The sequence below is a fragment of the Onychomys torridus genome, chromosome 6 (assembly GCF_903995425.1).
Source record: "Onychomys torridus chromosome 6, mOncTor1.1, whole genome shotgun sequence".
Classification (NCBI taxonomy): domain Eukaryota; kingdom Metazoa; phylum Chordata; class Mammalia; order Rodentia; family Cricetidae; genus Onychomys; species Onychomys torridus.
The window spans coordinates 61,834,860-61,849,565 of NC_050448.1; the positions used below are offsets into that span (position 1 = coordinate 61,834,860).

At 40.3% G+C, this 14,706-nt stretch overlaps 1 protein-coding gene across 7 annotated transcripts in view; it reads left to right on the forward strand.

Moving 5' to 3' along the window:
- Window positions 1-14,706, forward strand: part of Fbxw7 (F-box and WD repeat domain containing 7) — a 164,203-nt gene that overhangs the window by 9,539 nt on the left and 139,958 nt on the right. The window contains exon 2 of one of the 7 annotated variants that reach the window (XM_036189868.1): window positions 7,235-7,398. The exons of 5 other annotated variants lie outside the window; for them this stretch is intronic. The gene's annotated coding sequence lies outside the window, so the exon portion shown is untranslated. Of the gene's footprint in view, window positions 1-7,234; window positions 7,399-14,706 lie in introns of those variants that run through there. One more of the 7 variants, XM_036189873.1, reaches the window with a different exon arrangement.

Sequence of the window (14,706 nt, forward strand, 5' to 3'; positions counted from 1 at the left end):
TAAATGAGCACTTGGTTCTAGTCCTGTTTCATAGGCATCAAAATGAATATCTGTTTCCTTAACATTTTACTAAAAAGTCCCCAAACTAGAGAAATGACAGGACTGTTTATAGACAAAGGTTTTTTGAACATTACTGGACTTTTAATTCATTTCCAGAGATCTCAATACTGAATGAAACAGTTTTCCTCTTTATTCTTAAATAATTAGTGATATTTTTTTCTGATAGTGATGATGATTCAAGTTGCCCATTGAGAAATCCCAGAATGTAATTCAGTTACCAGTTCTTCTCATTTTTTTAGGCCTCTTTGACTCTGGAAATAAAAAGCTTTGGAAAATCGTGAAGCTGAATAGATTTATCTGTTATCAGTTACATTTCAAACTGAGACTGAAATATCTTTATTTAGGTGAACATATCATTAGTAGATACCTAATTTTACTACTTTTTTTTCCATAAAGTGATTTATGTGTGTTTAATGTTCCTTAAATACAAGATAGCTTTCAGAAATACTTTTCTAAAAGTCTAGAATTTACCTGGTTTTATCAGCATAAGTGCTTCTTAGTGGGTATAAAAGAAGATTTATATTGGTTTTAATTGTGTGTGTATGTGTATGTCTCTGTGTGGGTTTGTGCACTGTGCACATATGCGCAGATGCGTGGAGAGGCCTGAGGTGCTAGTTCCTCTGGAGCTTGAGTGCCCCGTGGTTGTGAACCCCGCAGCGTGGGTTCTGGGAACCGAACTGGGCTCTGCTGTAAGGGTGGTGTCTGAGCTGAACTTCTAACACATCTCTCTAATTCCTCTGATGTTATTGTGTTTGGAAGGTTTTGATGACTTGAGAACCATTTGGTTATGCTTTTAACCATTTTATTTAGCAGAATTATATATTTAAGTATATAAGACCCCACAGGCCGGATAAAAGATGGAGACATTTCTTAGCAGTGATGATCTTGTTAGCTCTGGTCTTTTTTGCTTTATTTTCTCCTTTTAAGGCCAATTTCCTTTAGATTTTGTTGTAAATGCAAAATTAGGTTTGGTTATCTGAAGGTTGATTTCTGGTTAGATGGTTGATTTAATGAAGATCCAATTTTTAAGATTTTCAGTATCTTAACTTTTTCTTGTTGGTAGCAGTTGGAGTTCTGTCTCCAGCTTTCTTCCCATTTCAGTTATTTTCAACTGATTTTAGACTTAAGGGGGGAGCCTGTCTTGATTTCTCTAAGAACTCAATCATCTGTTGCCTTATGTGTGGTTGGTAGCTCTTAGCTGTGAATTTGGTGATAAGATTTTTTAGAGTGCTTACAGGAGGTGTGGGGCCTTTATCCATGGATCTTTTACACAGATGGGCTTGTTTTCATTCGAGAAAGATAAGATTTTAATTTACTGGATTGAGAAATTTGGAGTGGGAAACATATTTAAATTGGTTGTAAAAGTCATCCTGTAGGAGAGGAGAGGAGGTATGTACAGTAGAGGAGAGGAGAGGAGAGGAGGTATGTCCAGGGGAGGGAGAGGAGAGGAGAGGAGGTATATACAGGACAGGAGAGGAGAGGAGAGGAGGTATGTACAGGGGAGGGAGAGGCAGCAGGGCAGAAGAGGGAGGGCTGAGAAGCAGACTTGGGGAGCCTGTCTCCGGAAGTTTTGAGGTCAGTCTTAGTCAGAGGTCACACCCTGTTATTTCTTTGGGTTGTGGACTTGGGGTGTTACCAGTTGTTATCTGTTACTCTTTGAAATGTTGATTAGAAGATTGATTTTGTTCTTGGCTTTTCAACATCTGGATTCTTAAAACCATTGAATTTATAATCTGTATGCATAATCATTGTGTTCCAGGGTGGGAAAATTTCCACCGTACCTGATAGGAGAAGGTCTGGCAAAGGGTCTGACTTCCTGCCGTCCCTGATTGGTTGTTTTTATTCCCTAGCTTCATGTGAGAGGGATGCTAGTGATTCTATATGAATAAATGAGGCAGACTGGGTTGATGGCCCAAGTTCCAGCTCTGCTACTTTGTGGTCTTGGGCACATTATTTATTCAATGTGTTTCCTGTAAAACTGTGATGATGATAACAGTACCTAGGGCTCTCAGAGAGTCATTAAGACTGAGTGGCATTATGCACAAAGCCTTAACGCAGTGTCTGGCTCAGTGCTTAGTAAATGCTAACTGCTGTAGTAATAATACATAGTATTGAGTTATTGTTTCTGTGAGGTTGCTCTGTTTTTGAAAACTGATGTCATTTGTGATCTTTTCCTATTTTGAATATTGTTTTTATTCAGCAGAAGATATTTACTGAACACCTACTGTGCCAGGCATTGATTTAAGTGACCAGAGCATACAAATATCTGCTTGCTTGAAACTTATCTCTCTGGTTGGAGGAGGCAAGATACACACAATAAAGCAAGCCAGAAATGAAGAAATTGGGTTGCTGGACTTTGTGTGTTGGAAACTGCCATTAATCAAACCTGCTAGTGTTGCCCTGTTTCTGTTGCTGTGCTTGAATTGGGAGTACCCTGAGCACACCTTTTAGTCTCCAGCTCCAGTTCTGACTTCCTTTTAAGGCAGCCCCAAGGTGTTCATTTTTGCCTTGACTTACACTTAGGCTGGCTAGCTTAGGCTTTTTCCCTTCAGCCTTCATTCAGACCTTTGTTTTATTCCTGTTTTTGCCTCTCCCCAGCTTCCCACCTTTTGCTTTTTATCTCTGTCATTCTCCAGACAGTCCCCAGAAAACCTCTTTTCAAATGTACTCACTGTTTATGTGGCATTTCTCCATTTTGTATTTCCTCCCTTTTCATTATCCTTAATTGAAATAGTTAGCTTGATTAGTCTCATTAAAATTTTTTTCTTGTATCTTCAATTAAATTGTGAACCTCTTAAGGTTATAGACCACTTTTCCATTCTAAGCTGAACTTCCTTACTTAGGAAAAAAGGATAATACTTGCTCCAAGGGGTGTTGTGACTTTTCTAATAGATAACATAGAAAAGATCTTCACAGGTGGTGGTTTCGCTTTCCCTTACCCACTTTGGTTGCTACAGTGGTGACCTTAGTGCTGAAAGTTAGTTTATCCTGCACAAGGGTATGGGAGGTTTTACAATTTCACTTCTATTTCTCTTAATAGTTAGTTTAGTTTTTCTTTTTTTAATGGTTAACTTTTTATGTTGCAGTATTACTTTACAAAAATCACATGAAAAATGTGCTGATGTAACTAACAATGATTGTAGAGCAGGAACTCGGGCCACCGCTGTGTGGTGCAAACCCAGGTGCTCATCCTCACTGGTTGTGGGCCTTGGGCAAGTTCTTTCATCTGTCTGTTCAGTTTATCTGTGGTGGGGAAAACCAGATCCTATGTTTTTAGGACAAGTGAGGCTCACAGAGCCGTATCTGGCATGTAGTAACTCATGTGTAACAGGGGAGGTGTTTCTGATGGTTATAGCTGTGTGGAGGGAGAAGAAAGGAAGAGCAGAGGAGCAGTGTGTGGGGGATGAACTCTTGATATCTAGTGAATAGAAACTGGTATAAACAATATATAGGACAGTACTCAAAGCAGAGGATTTTCTGTAAAATTCCAATAATGCCAGTGTTGGGGAACCTACTTTGTAAGTAAGCCCCCACTCTTTCTTTTGCATATGTTCTTTGTATAAGGCATTTTACCAGTTAGATTCTGTATAAGAACTGGCTATTGATAAAGATAAACAGGAATAGAACTTAATTTACATTCATTCTCTAAGAAAGACATAGGGAAATCAGTTGATAACACTTTTTTTTAAGGTGAAAGGGCAGTTGCTTCAATGATAATTAAAAAGTTCATATGTTCTTTCAGAAACTGGGAAAACTTTCCCACTTGATGACAGATTTTACTAATTTTTCACATGGTAAACTATTCATGTAAAAGTATATTGAGAACTGAGGGCTTGTACATTAAAAGGAAGAGCACACATCCAGATGAGGAACACTATCTGATGGGGAAGCCTGGGCCGTGGGTTCTTTCTCTCTTTCTCTTGTTGGATTACTTACTAAGTCAAGGAATTTTTAATGGAGGAACTTGCTTTCCTGTCTGTCTTCTCTTAATTTTTTTTTAATCATTTTTTAAAATTAAATCTTGCTATTCTCTATTTCATGAGCTTTTTCATTTCTTTGTTTTTGTTCTTGCTATTTTCCCCTCAGTTGACTCTTGGCTGGTAGCCTTTCTAGTACAGATCCTGTCTCCATGCAGACCTCTCTTTACTGTCCCCTAATTCCTGGGAGACAGTTAAGTCCTAACGTCCTCAAGTGGGAATTGGGAAGAACACCATGTTCTCTTGGACATGGTATTGCTTGTGTGCCATCTGGTGAAAATCAAGAAACTAGTCAATTTGTATGTATGCTTTGTATGCAAAAGACTGGCTATGTTTCCAGGTATATAAGACATATGCATACTTTGTTTGTTTGTGTGTGTACATGTGTGTATACAGCTGTCCCTCAGTATTGGTTCCAGATTCCCCCCAGGCTATTTGCAGCACTGCTTATAGCCAGCTGCATCACACTGAATACTTTGTCTCTAGGTTACTTCTAGCTAATACAGTGTAAAGGTGATATAACAATTGTTAAACCCTATGTTTAGGACAAGGAAAATGTGTGTATTCAGTTACACAAAGCAGTTTTTCTTTGGGTGTGTCTATGCTCGTGCATTCACACTTACCTGTGTGTTGTTAGCATATGTGTGTATGGAGACCAGAGGTTGATATCTGGTTTGTCTTACATTGTTCTCTACCTGGTTTTTTAAGGCAAGTTTACCATTGAACCTGGAACTCACCAGTTGTGATAGGTTGGCTGATCACTGTGCTCTAGGGATCCATCTGTCTCTGGCTTCCCGGTGTTGGGCTTAGTGGCTGGTTTTTAACATTTACCCTAGAGATCTGAACTGAGGTCTTCATGCTTGCATAGACAGCTGTTCATTAATTGAGCCGTCTTCTCAGCTCCAACAAGCACTTTTAAAATTGTTCTTTCTATCTTTAATATTTTTGATCTTGAGTTAAATTGAGGATGTTGAATCTGTGGATGTGGAGCCCATAGATGCAGAGGCCCACTGGACTTAGGTGTATATTTGTCTCTGTGCCTTACTATTCCTCTGTCTAGAGGAGTCTTTCTTCTTTAAGAAAGATCCTCCTAGGAAACATGTCTTGATTAATGTAAGTAAAGTTAGTTATTTTACTTAGGGTTTCTGTAGCTTTTACAGCCTCTGCTGTGATTCTGCTTTTCTCTTTACTTTCTTTGAAGGTAGCAGTCATGTCTTACTTACTTTGTTTAGTGAATTTCTCCTCCCCACATGCCTTAACATTCCTGCTACATAGTAGGCATATGGTATATGAACCAAGACCGGAAGAGAACAAAACAGGAAATGTTTTTCAGTATTCTCTAACCTGGGAGCTTTGTCTTCTTACCTGCAAACCCAGGTGCTTAGTGGTGTCTTCTCTAGAGCTATTCCGCAAATACTGAGTGAATTAGGAGTACATTTTATAATAATTTTTAAAAAATTTACACTTGTGTGTGTGTGTTTGTTTCTGTGTATGCAAGGTGTATGCAAGTGCCTGTGAAGGCCAGAAGAGGACTTTGAATCCTATAGAGCTGGAGTTAACCTGTGGTTGTGAGCCACCCAACATGGGTATAGGGAACTGAACTTGGGACCTCTCTTAACCACTGAGCAATAGCTACAGCCCAAGAAGTGAATTTTCATAATTGGTAGATTTATTGGGACTTTCTTCCTTCCTCCTTTCTAAGAAACATCGAGAACTAAGACAGCCCTGCACAACTGTGAGAGCTGTATTTCATGCTGGCTTCTCTTGATTCATAGGAAGATTTTGATACGACACAGGTGTCTTAAACTTTTCCTTAAACTTGTTTGCCTTTGCCTAAAAGATTTATATTCAACCCTGGGTGTAGTATGTAAAATATATATACAAATTAAATAATTTACTGGCAGTAAATAAAATGTAAAGCAATTCTTTGGTTATATCATTTATTAAAAACAAAAGCAAATTTACATACTAATGTGATGGAAATGCTTCCTAATTTTTAACATAAAGAATTAAATCTTAGTTGAATACTTGATCTGCAGGGCATAGACATTTTTAGCATTTTTCCAGAGTTGATTGATATTTTGATTTTATAATTATCAGTGTTGAGAACGTTGCTTTGCTTAATTGTCTAGTATAAATGGCAGTAGTATGTTTAGGGTAATTTCAGAAATTGTTGGAAATTTTGTTCTAATTTAAGCCAAAATTCACTGAATAATTTTTTGAAATGAAACTTGAGCCAGCAACTTGTTTTTCAAAGCAAACATTCTAATACAATATAATTAAGAGATACACTAATTTGATACTTGCATTTGTGGGAATGATGGTTGGAATATATTAAAAGTCTTTTGCTTTCCGTAATTAAACCATCATGTTTCTGTAAGGGCAGGAAACTTTGTATGGACAGTAAAAACACTACATGTCACAGTAGTCTCGAATCTGACTCAACACATTTAGGCGATGTGTGTGTGTTCTGCATGGCATGACATGCACAGTGTGGAGTGCTTGTGTTCTGTGTTCAGAACCAAGACTTCAGGGAAGTCACCTGATACAAAATTCGGCATCTGATTTTAAATGAACTTTCAGACATTATGTGTTCAGAAACTTACCATTGCCAGATTTTTTTACAACCTCCACACTGAGCTATGTGACCCCAATGGGATAATGACCGACAGTTTAAGAAATGTTGATCTAAAATGGGTTGCAAGACGATTTTGATTGATTTTTTTTTTTTTTTCTTCATTCACAGACCTCTTTTGGTGTTGTGTTTGGAAAAAAAAAATAAATGTTGTCCTATTAGTCTTGTATTACATGAATAATGCTAAATGAAACTTAGAGCCAAAACAAAAGAATATGTATATGTTGGTATATACATAGCTGAGGCATTTGAGGCTTGGAAGAAGGAAGAGCTTAGCTGGAAGTGAGGAAGTTGCCACTACATCCCTTTTTCTTATAATGATTGATTTTAGCCTCAGACTTGCCCTAGTTATTCACAGGTAAAAAGCTAGAAGGGAGAATTGTGTGAATCTAGGAGATAAGCATGTAGATTTGGTCATGTGACAAATTAATAATGTGTATTTGTCATCAGGGTCATTGTTAGCATGATGTGCTAGTGAATGTTTATTGTATGTCAGTCATTGTGCTAATGACTTCCGCATACATCATTTATAGTTTATTTCTCATTTTGTCACATGCTATAGGTAGAGGAAACAGATTGAGAGACTTGAACACAGGGCTGGGAATTTGAACTCAGGAAACTCTGCATTGTGCTGCTTTCCATGGTAAGCTGTGTTACCACAGGAAAAGTGTAGGAGGTCGCTCTGTTAAAAGGAAGATTACAGGCTCAGAGAATAGCAGTTCCCAGGTATGTTTCCATTTTCAAAGTCATTGTGAAATTTAAGCCATATTTGAATGGTTTTGCATGAACCTTGGTTCTTAGTCATGTTTTTAGTGTCACTTTTAGACCAGCTGTCCAAGACATTGTCACTTCGTTTGCAGAAGTTTATTAAGGTAAAATGTTTTTAAAACATAAAGTAGGGCTGGGATTGGTGCACTTGAGTAGTAGTGTGCATGCCTAGCATGTACAAGGCTCTGGGCTCCATACCTAGCACTACCAAAATCAGGATTAGAGGGAAGGAAGGGACTTTGGTCAATTTTATACTCAGTTAATAATTTTTACAATTTTAATTAATTAATTAGGACAAGATTGCAAGTAGTCTGGGCCAACCTTGAACTCCTGATCCTTCTGCCTCTAGCTGACTACTGCTGGGATTGCAGGCACTTGCTGGCGTCCTCGGGGAAAGAGATTCATTTAGCGTTTGAAAATTATGGTTGGATATGTGTGAAGCATAGCAGAAATTTGAGAATTAATACTTGTTAATCTCTTGATTATGTTATTTAAGTAAGTAGTTCTGTGGACTATTTCCCTACTGTAATTTCTTTTTGGTCATTTAAACAACGTCACTTTTTTCTTGCCTAGAGTAAGTCCATATTCAGTATATTATTGATACTTTCAGTTAAGAATTACTTCTGATGTTGGCACTACTATTTTTATATGTTTATTTGGAGATTTAAAAGCGTCACATTTTAATTTTACTACCTTACAAAGAGCTAAGCCTGGGGATTGGTTTTTAAATGTTTTATTTATTTATTTGGTAGTGGAATCACACCCAGGGCCCTGTTTGTATCAGGCAGGCAGTCCACTACTTTTTAGTAAGTAGTGTTATGTATGTTTAAACTTTGCCTATCTGATAATTTGAAACTGCTTTTGTAAAATTTTATTAGAGGTTACATGTAAGAGTAGAGTACCTAGTTACTCTAGAGTCCTAGTTTAATGTTTCATTAAAGATTAAAAAATACCAAAATGGGGGTGGCTGGAGAGATAACTCCACACATGAGGACTTGTGTGGACTGCTCTTCCAAAAGACCTAGGTTCAGCACCCCTACTTCCCCAGCTCATAACCTCCTGTAACTGACTCCCGAGGCACCAGCACTCATGTGCCCCTCCACCACATACACACACTTAAAAATAAAATAAATATTTTTTTGGGAAAAAAGCCTGAATTAGGGCCTGAGATTCTCAGTTGGTACTGCTTGCAGGTTCAATCTCTGGAACGGACATGGTGGAAAGAGAGAACTGACTCCCTCTGCGTGCACACTGTGACACATGTATAACAACACACAAATGTATGTACATACACGCAACAACAAAAAGGAACAGCCTCCCTTTATAAATTTAAAAATGCACAAACACAGTTGAATTCTGCTAATGGAAACTGGGGATTGGAGCAAAGAGAATCACAAGTCTTAAGCTTTTCTTGTCCTTGGACATTGTTGGCCTTTCTTGAAAGTGGCTGTTGATGTTAGTGGTGTAGAGGTGGGTCGACAGACACCATGGTGAGCGAGCACTCCTGGCAGGCTGTGCAGCAGTAGAATTGCCCCTTTCCCACAGCCCTGCCTCCTATTGAAAGCTTGGCCTGGAGGTCCACTTCCTCCCTGACTTGGTAGTTGACCTGGGGTTGATGCAGGCAGCTCGGCTCCTGTGCTACTCTATACTGCTTGTACCATTTGCCAGTTTAGACCAGAGCCTAACCCACACACTCTATGGAAGTGTTGGTTCTCTTCAGTGGCATTTAGTTATGTATTCTCTTAAGTTTGGCAGAGCATACATAGTCTTCCTTTTATGAATTTTCAATATTTAAACATTGATTTATTTATTTGTGTGTGAGTGCACATGTGTCTTGATATGTATGGTGCATGTGGGCCTATGGGCACATGTCCATAATATGGGTGTGGAGGTCAGAGGACAGTTTGTGGGCATCAGTTCTTTCACCAGGTGAGTTCCAGGGATCAAACTTAGGCTGTCAGGTTAGGAGATAATCACCATCTTGCTGGCCTTATTTTTCCTATTAATTAGGTTTCAGACTTTATTTTCTCTCTCTCTCTCTCTCTCTCTCTCTCTCTCTCTCTCTCTCACACACACACACACACACACACACACACACACTTTTTTTTTTCTTAACTAAGTTCTCTGAAGTTCTTGGATTGGGCATGTTAGAGCTCAAAATCAGTTTTTCATACTACTTGCTGACTCTTGTATGAGTGGATGAGACCGGAGACTGCTTCTCTTCACCACCCTCTTCCTTTCTTTTCTCCTGTCTTTGTATTTCTCTTCTCCTTTTTCCTGAGTTTATCATCTTGTTTGTTCGCACAGTTGATGGAGGAAATGCGGCCTGAGAAGTTACAAAGTCTTTCTTACACTGAAGTTTTGAGTAGTGTCACCTTATTTTACTGACTGGGGAAATTGAATTAGTTACTTATGGTGAGGTGATATATAGAATTTGGTTTAGTAATGAAGATTGGCAGCATTAAAGAGAAGAACTAAGCCATATTTTCTAATTCTGAGAGTCACTGGCTTTTCAGTGCTACATAAACAGTGATTATAAGCTCAGTATCTGACAGCCTCCCTAGGAACCTGGGTCTGCTTCAGCTGGTCCCCCTGTCTCAGGGAGCTTCCAGGCTGAGTGACGTTCAGGCCTCGTCTGCCTGTTATCTCTCTGCCCGGATGCTCTGCCTCGTCTGGGAGTCTCACTGCTTGGCAGAATTATGATTGTAGGACAGATGTCCCTGTTTTCTTGCTGGTTGCCAGCGGGGATCCTTCTGAGTTCCTCAGGCCTGTCTGTGTTTTTGCCGTGTGGTCCTTGCAGTGGTGTTGAGATCAGTCAAAACCCAGTGACAGAGTCTGCTCTGCCCACATCTGCACACGTGCACAGGGGTGGCGAACGCACCTGTCAGATTTGCTTGTTTGCTGTGCCCTGTGTACTTTCAGTCAACTGTGCTGTGGTATAATTTATATGAAATAAGCTCATCTACTTAAAAGGTATGATTTGAAGAGCTTGACACATTTATATACCATGAAAACATCACAAGGGAGGAAGTTGCATCATCCTTTTAAGATTGCTCCTCATTCTAGTCAGTCCCTCCTTAAAGCAACTTCATCTCTGACAAAAACTCATTTTCTGTTTACTCTAGACTAATTTGTACTCTGGTATTTTAAATAGCATGAAGAAAAAGAAGAGATGGAGACAAGTTATTCCTCAGTTTTTTAAAAAAGTAATTACAATTTTATTTTACTTTAGGTCTATGTGTGCATGTATGTCTGCGCATCATGGGCATGATTGGTGCCCACAGAGGTCAAAGGGGGCATCTGATCCTCTGTAACTGGAGCTAGAGCAGTTGTGAGCCACCTGATGTGGGTACTGGGAATTGAACTTGGGTCCTCTGGAAGAGTGGCCAGTGCTCTTAACTGCCGAGCCATCTCTCCAGCCCTGGTACAGATTATTCTTATCTTCTGTTTTCCTCAGATTCCTCCGTGACAAATTATTTCCTTACTAGGTGTTGCTTTATTGTTTTGGGATGTGGCAAAATGATTCTTGTTGCGTTTTTTTCCTAGGTAGTTCCAGCATATTCTCAATCTCTGTTAGCACCTAGGCTAGACAGATTTGAATAGGCAGCTTCCTCATGCACTTTTCTAGTTACTGTCTCATAAGGCCAAACCAGATTATTTCCCACTAGAAATCCTAGTATTGTTGAATCTTTTCAGAGGTTACCGAGCACTCCCCACCCCAGAGAGTTCAGAGCATACTCATCTCAAGTTTCCTCTTGGTACAGTTCACACCACAGTGTGAGTTTAGGAGATTTAACAGTGTCCCTTGTGTTGTCAAAGGAAGTGCAGGCAGCTGTCTAGGAAGCCTTGCTTCTTGCAGCAGTAGAAAAAGGGAGCTCAGAGGAGACTCAGTGAGACTCCCTGAAAAGCTGCTAACTACCATCTGAGACAGCATGGCACAATGCCGCATACCTGAATGCAAATTTTCTACTAGTGGTATTGAAACAGGTGGTACTAATTTTAGTGTATTTATTATATATTTACTATATATTCGTATAATATATCCAAATATTATCACTTAATGCATTTAAGCTAAGATAATTTATTGAAGCATTAAAATGTTATTAGAATATTAAACCTTTGAAATCATGTGTGCATTTTATCCCTTACACATTCAGTTTAGTGTTACCTCCCTCCCTGTTCTTCCTTCTCTTTTTTCACTATCCTTGGTATGTAGCTTCAACTGGCCTGAGTTCCCTGTGTAGCACAAGTTGGCTGCATCCTCCTGTCTCTGCTGTAGATAGTGCACACCCCAAGTGCCCCGTGGTGAGTGTGGTCATGTTGCAGGTGCTCCTAGCTAGTGACCACCGCATTAGACATGCATATGCTGCAGATAATGAACTCTCTTTTTCAATTACACAACATCAGTGAAACTCCCCAAGAAGCTGTCTTTAAATAAATGTCTAATTATCTTGTAGGTTAGGGTGGTAGCGTAGAATGTTTCTGTGGTTAATTTTGTGAAGATAAATATGTTGTAATACATTTTCATTATACAAATAGTGGCATTATTGGAGAGGTGGAGGAATCTGGGTAAGAGGCTACAGATTATCCTTGCTTCTTTAATCCAAACGCCAAGTTAAATTTGTGCTGAATTTCTTTCTTATAAATATGTCATTTTAAATTAAAGAGAGAAATAGATTCCTTTTGGTCTTGATTTTTCCTATCCAGACATTTCCTATTAACATCTGTGGAACTGCTTGAGCTCTAAAGTTCTGTGTTCTTTTTTTCCAGGTTGCATCCTCTATAGGGTCTGTGTGTGGCATCCTCACAGTAATCTGCATGCTTCCTAGACAGATGTAGAAATCTGTTTTCTTATTTACGATATAGTCTCATAGCTCAGGCTGGCCTGGGATTTATTGTGTAGGTGAAGATGGTCTCACTCTCCTTATCCTTGCATCCTTATGGTGTGCTGCCCTCACTGCCCAAGGGAAGCCATCTCCTGTCTCACCCATATTTTTTAAGCACAGAAAAGAGGTAAATTAGAGTAAGTGGGGGAACAGAAACCAAGAGTTATTTTTTACTTTGTTAGTAGAATCAAGAATGTGTGAGAGCCTCTGTGATCTCCCAGGTGTTTTGTACTGTCTATGTAGCCCTGGCTATCCTGGAACTTACAATGTAGACGAGGCTGGTCTCAAACTCAGGGAGATCCTCCTGCCTCTGCTGCTTGAGTGCTGGGATTAAAGGGATGCGCCACCGTGCCTGGCCTGCCTTGTTTCTTACACCCATGGTGCACCTGTTGAAGTGAGGGAAGAGGCTCGCATTGCTTTTACTCACTGCCTTGACAACATGCTCAACAAAAACAACGAGGAAGGCAAGGCTTATTCGGCTCATGGTTTAAGAAGTGATAGAGTCCATCATGGAGGGGAAGGCTTGGCAGCAGGGACTGGAAGTCTTGTCTGGTTGTGTTCAAACAGTGTGACATAGAAGCTTTGGAAAGTTCTTGAGCAGAGGGGTCTGCAGTCTGGGACTGCCTGTGTCCTAGGGTAGCAGGCAGACTTGCTGATGCTGTCACTGCTGTCATCTTGTGAAGGGTCCTAGGGTTCCTCCTCCATCGTTAGCATGATGTGCCACATTGTGTGTAGTTACTGACTCAAAAAGCGGCTTCTGCACTCCTGTTCCTGTGAGGGTCTCAGACAGCAGTTATATAGCAGCATGTGTGCCTTTGACACTTTTCAACCATGCAGCACAGATGTCTGTGGAGGCCAGAAGAGGGTGCCAGGTCCCTGGGACTGGAATGAACTGGCGCTTGTGAGCCTCCTGCTGTGAGTGTTGGGAACTGAGCTCTGGGTCTGTGGAAGAGCACAAGTGCTCTTTCTTACCTGCAGAGTTCTCTTCTCAGCGTCTGCCTTTTGACTTCTCGGCTCCTTCTTTCTTTTATCCAGGAAGCAGTGACTGCCCCAGCTCATTAACCTCCTTTAAAACTCTTACCTGGCGATTGCCACTGTGAGAGTCTGGGTCAACTGGAGCAGTTTCTTTACAGCTCTGCTAGGTGTTTGACAGGGGTTGGAAACAAGACTGCACCACTTCACTGGCTTTCTTTGCAGCATTGGAGTGCACGACTTGGTGCATGCTAGACAAAGCCTTACCAATGAGCCACAGCCCAGCCCACTTGGTTTTGTTTAATTGGTGCTTTTAGATCCCCCTCCTTCAGACTCAAAAACAAAACAAGACTTGGCAAAAATAGTACAAAGAATGAATTCCCATATGTCTTTCATTTGATTTCTTCAGTGTTAATACCTTAACGTTCTAGCATGATCAAAACCAGGAAAATAACATTGATATGGTACTGTTACCTCCTCCAGGCTAACCACACAGTGCTCTGGTCGGTTTACTGTTGAGTTTTGTCAGGCCAGGATCTAACAGTCATTTGCTAGTCCTACTTGGATGTGTATTAGCTACTTCTATTGTGTGATAAAACACCATGACCAAGGCAACTGCTAGAAGAAAGATTTATTTGGGCTTTAAAAGTTCCAGAGGCATAAGGATTCTGTCACTGTCTTGGTGGGGGCAGCATGGCAGCTGGCAGGCATGGCTGCTGGAGCTAGAAGCTTAGAGCTTCCATCTTGCACCACAAGAGCAAGGTTGAGCGGACTGGGAATGGAGGGAGTTTGTTTTAGGCTGCACAATTCTTCTAATAAGGCCCCACCCACCTCACCTCCCCAAACAGTACCACAAACCGGCGGTCAAGTGTGCAAGTGCTCGAGACTGTGGGAGGCATCTCATTCAAACCACCACACTTCCCTCATGTCCTTCGTGTTCTTCTTTTATTATTACTAGACTTTGGGAGACTACTAGTCAGTAATTTTGTTGAATACCTCCAGTGTATCAACAATGATTGGTAACCATTCTTGGCTGAGAATACTGCACAAATGGTATCCCGAGCCTTATTGGATGGCATACAGTATTGGTATGCCCATCTCCTAGAGCGATCAGGATTGGTCGCCTGGTTAAGCTGATGCTAGGCTTGCATACTAGTTTCATGTCAGCCTTGCGATTGAGTGTCTGTGGGGAAAGTACTTTGTGATTAAGTTAATTACTTCATTTTCATCATGCTTTCACTGGTTTGAAGTTCCGTTGCTGTTCTTACCTGGTAAGTAGTTCTGCTTTAGTGTTTGCCCAGGGTTAGCCCCTATCCTTTTCCCTGTAGGAGCAGTTGTCTCTCCTGAGGGACACGCTTTTCCTTTTTTCTAAGTGTATCAGAATAGGCTCATGGATATTTTCTGTTTC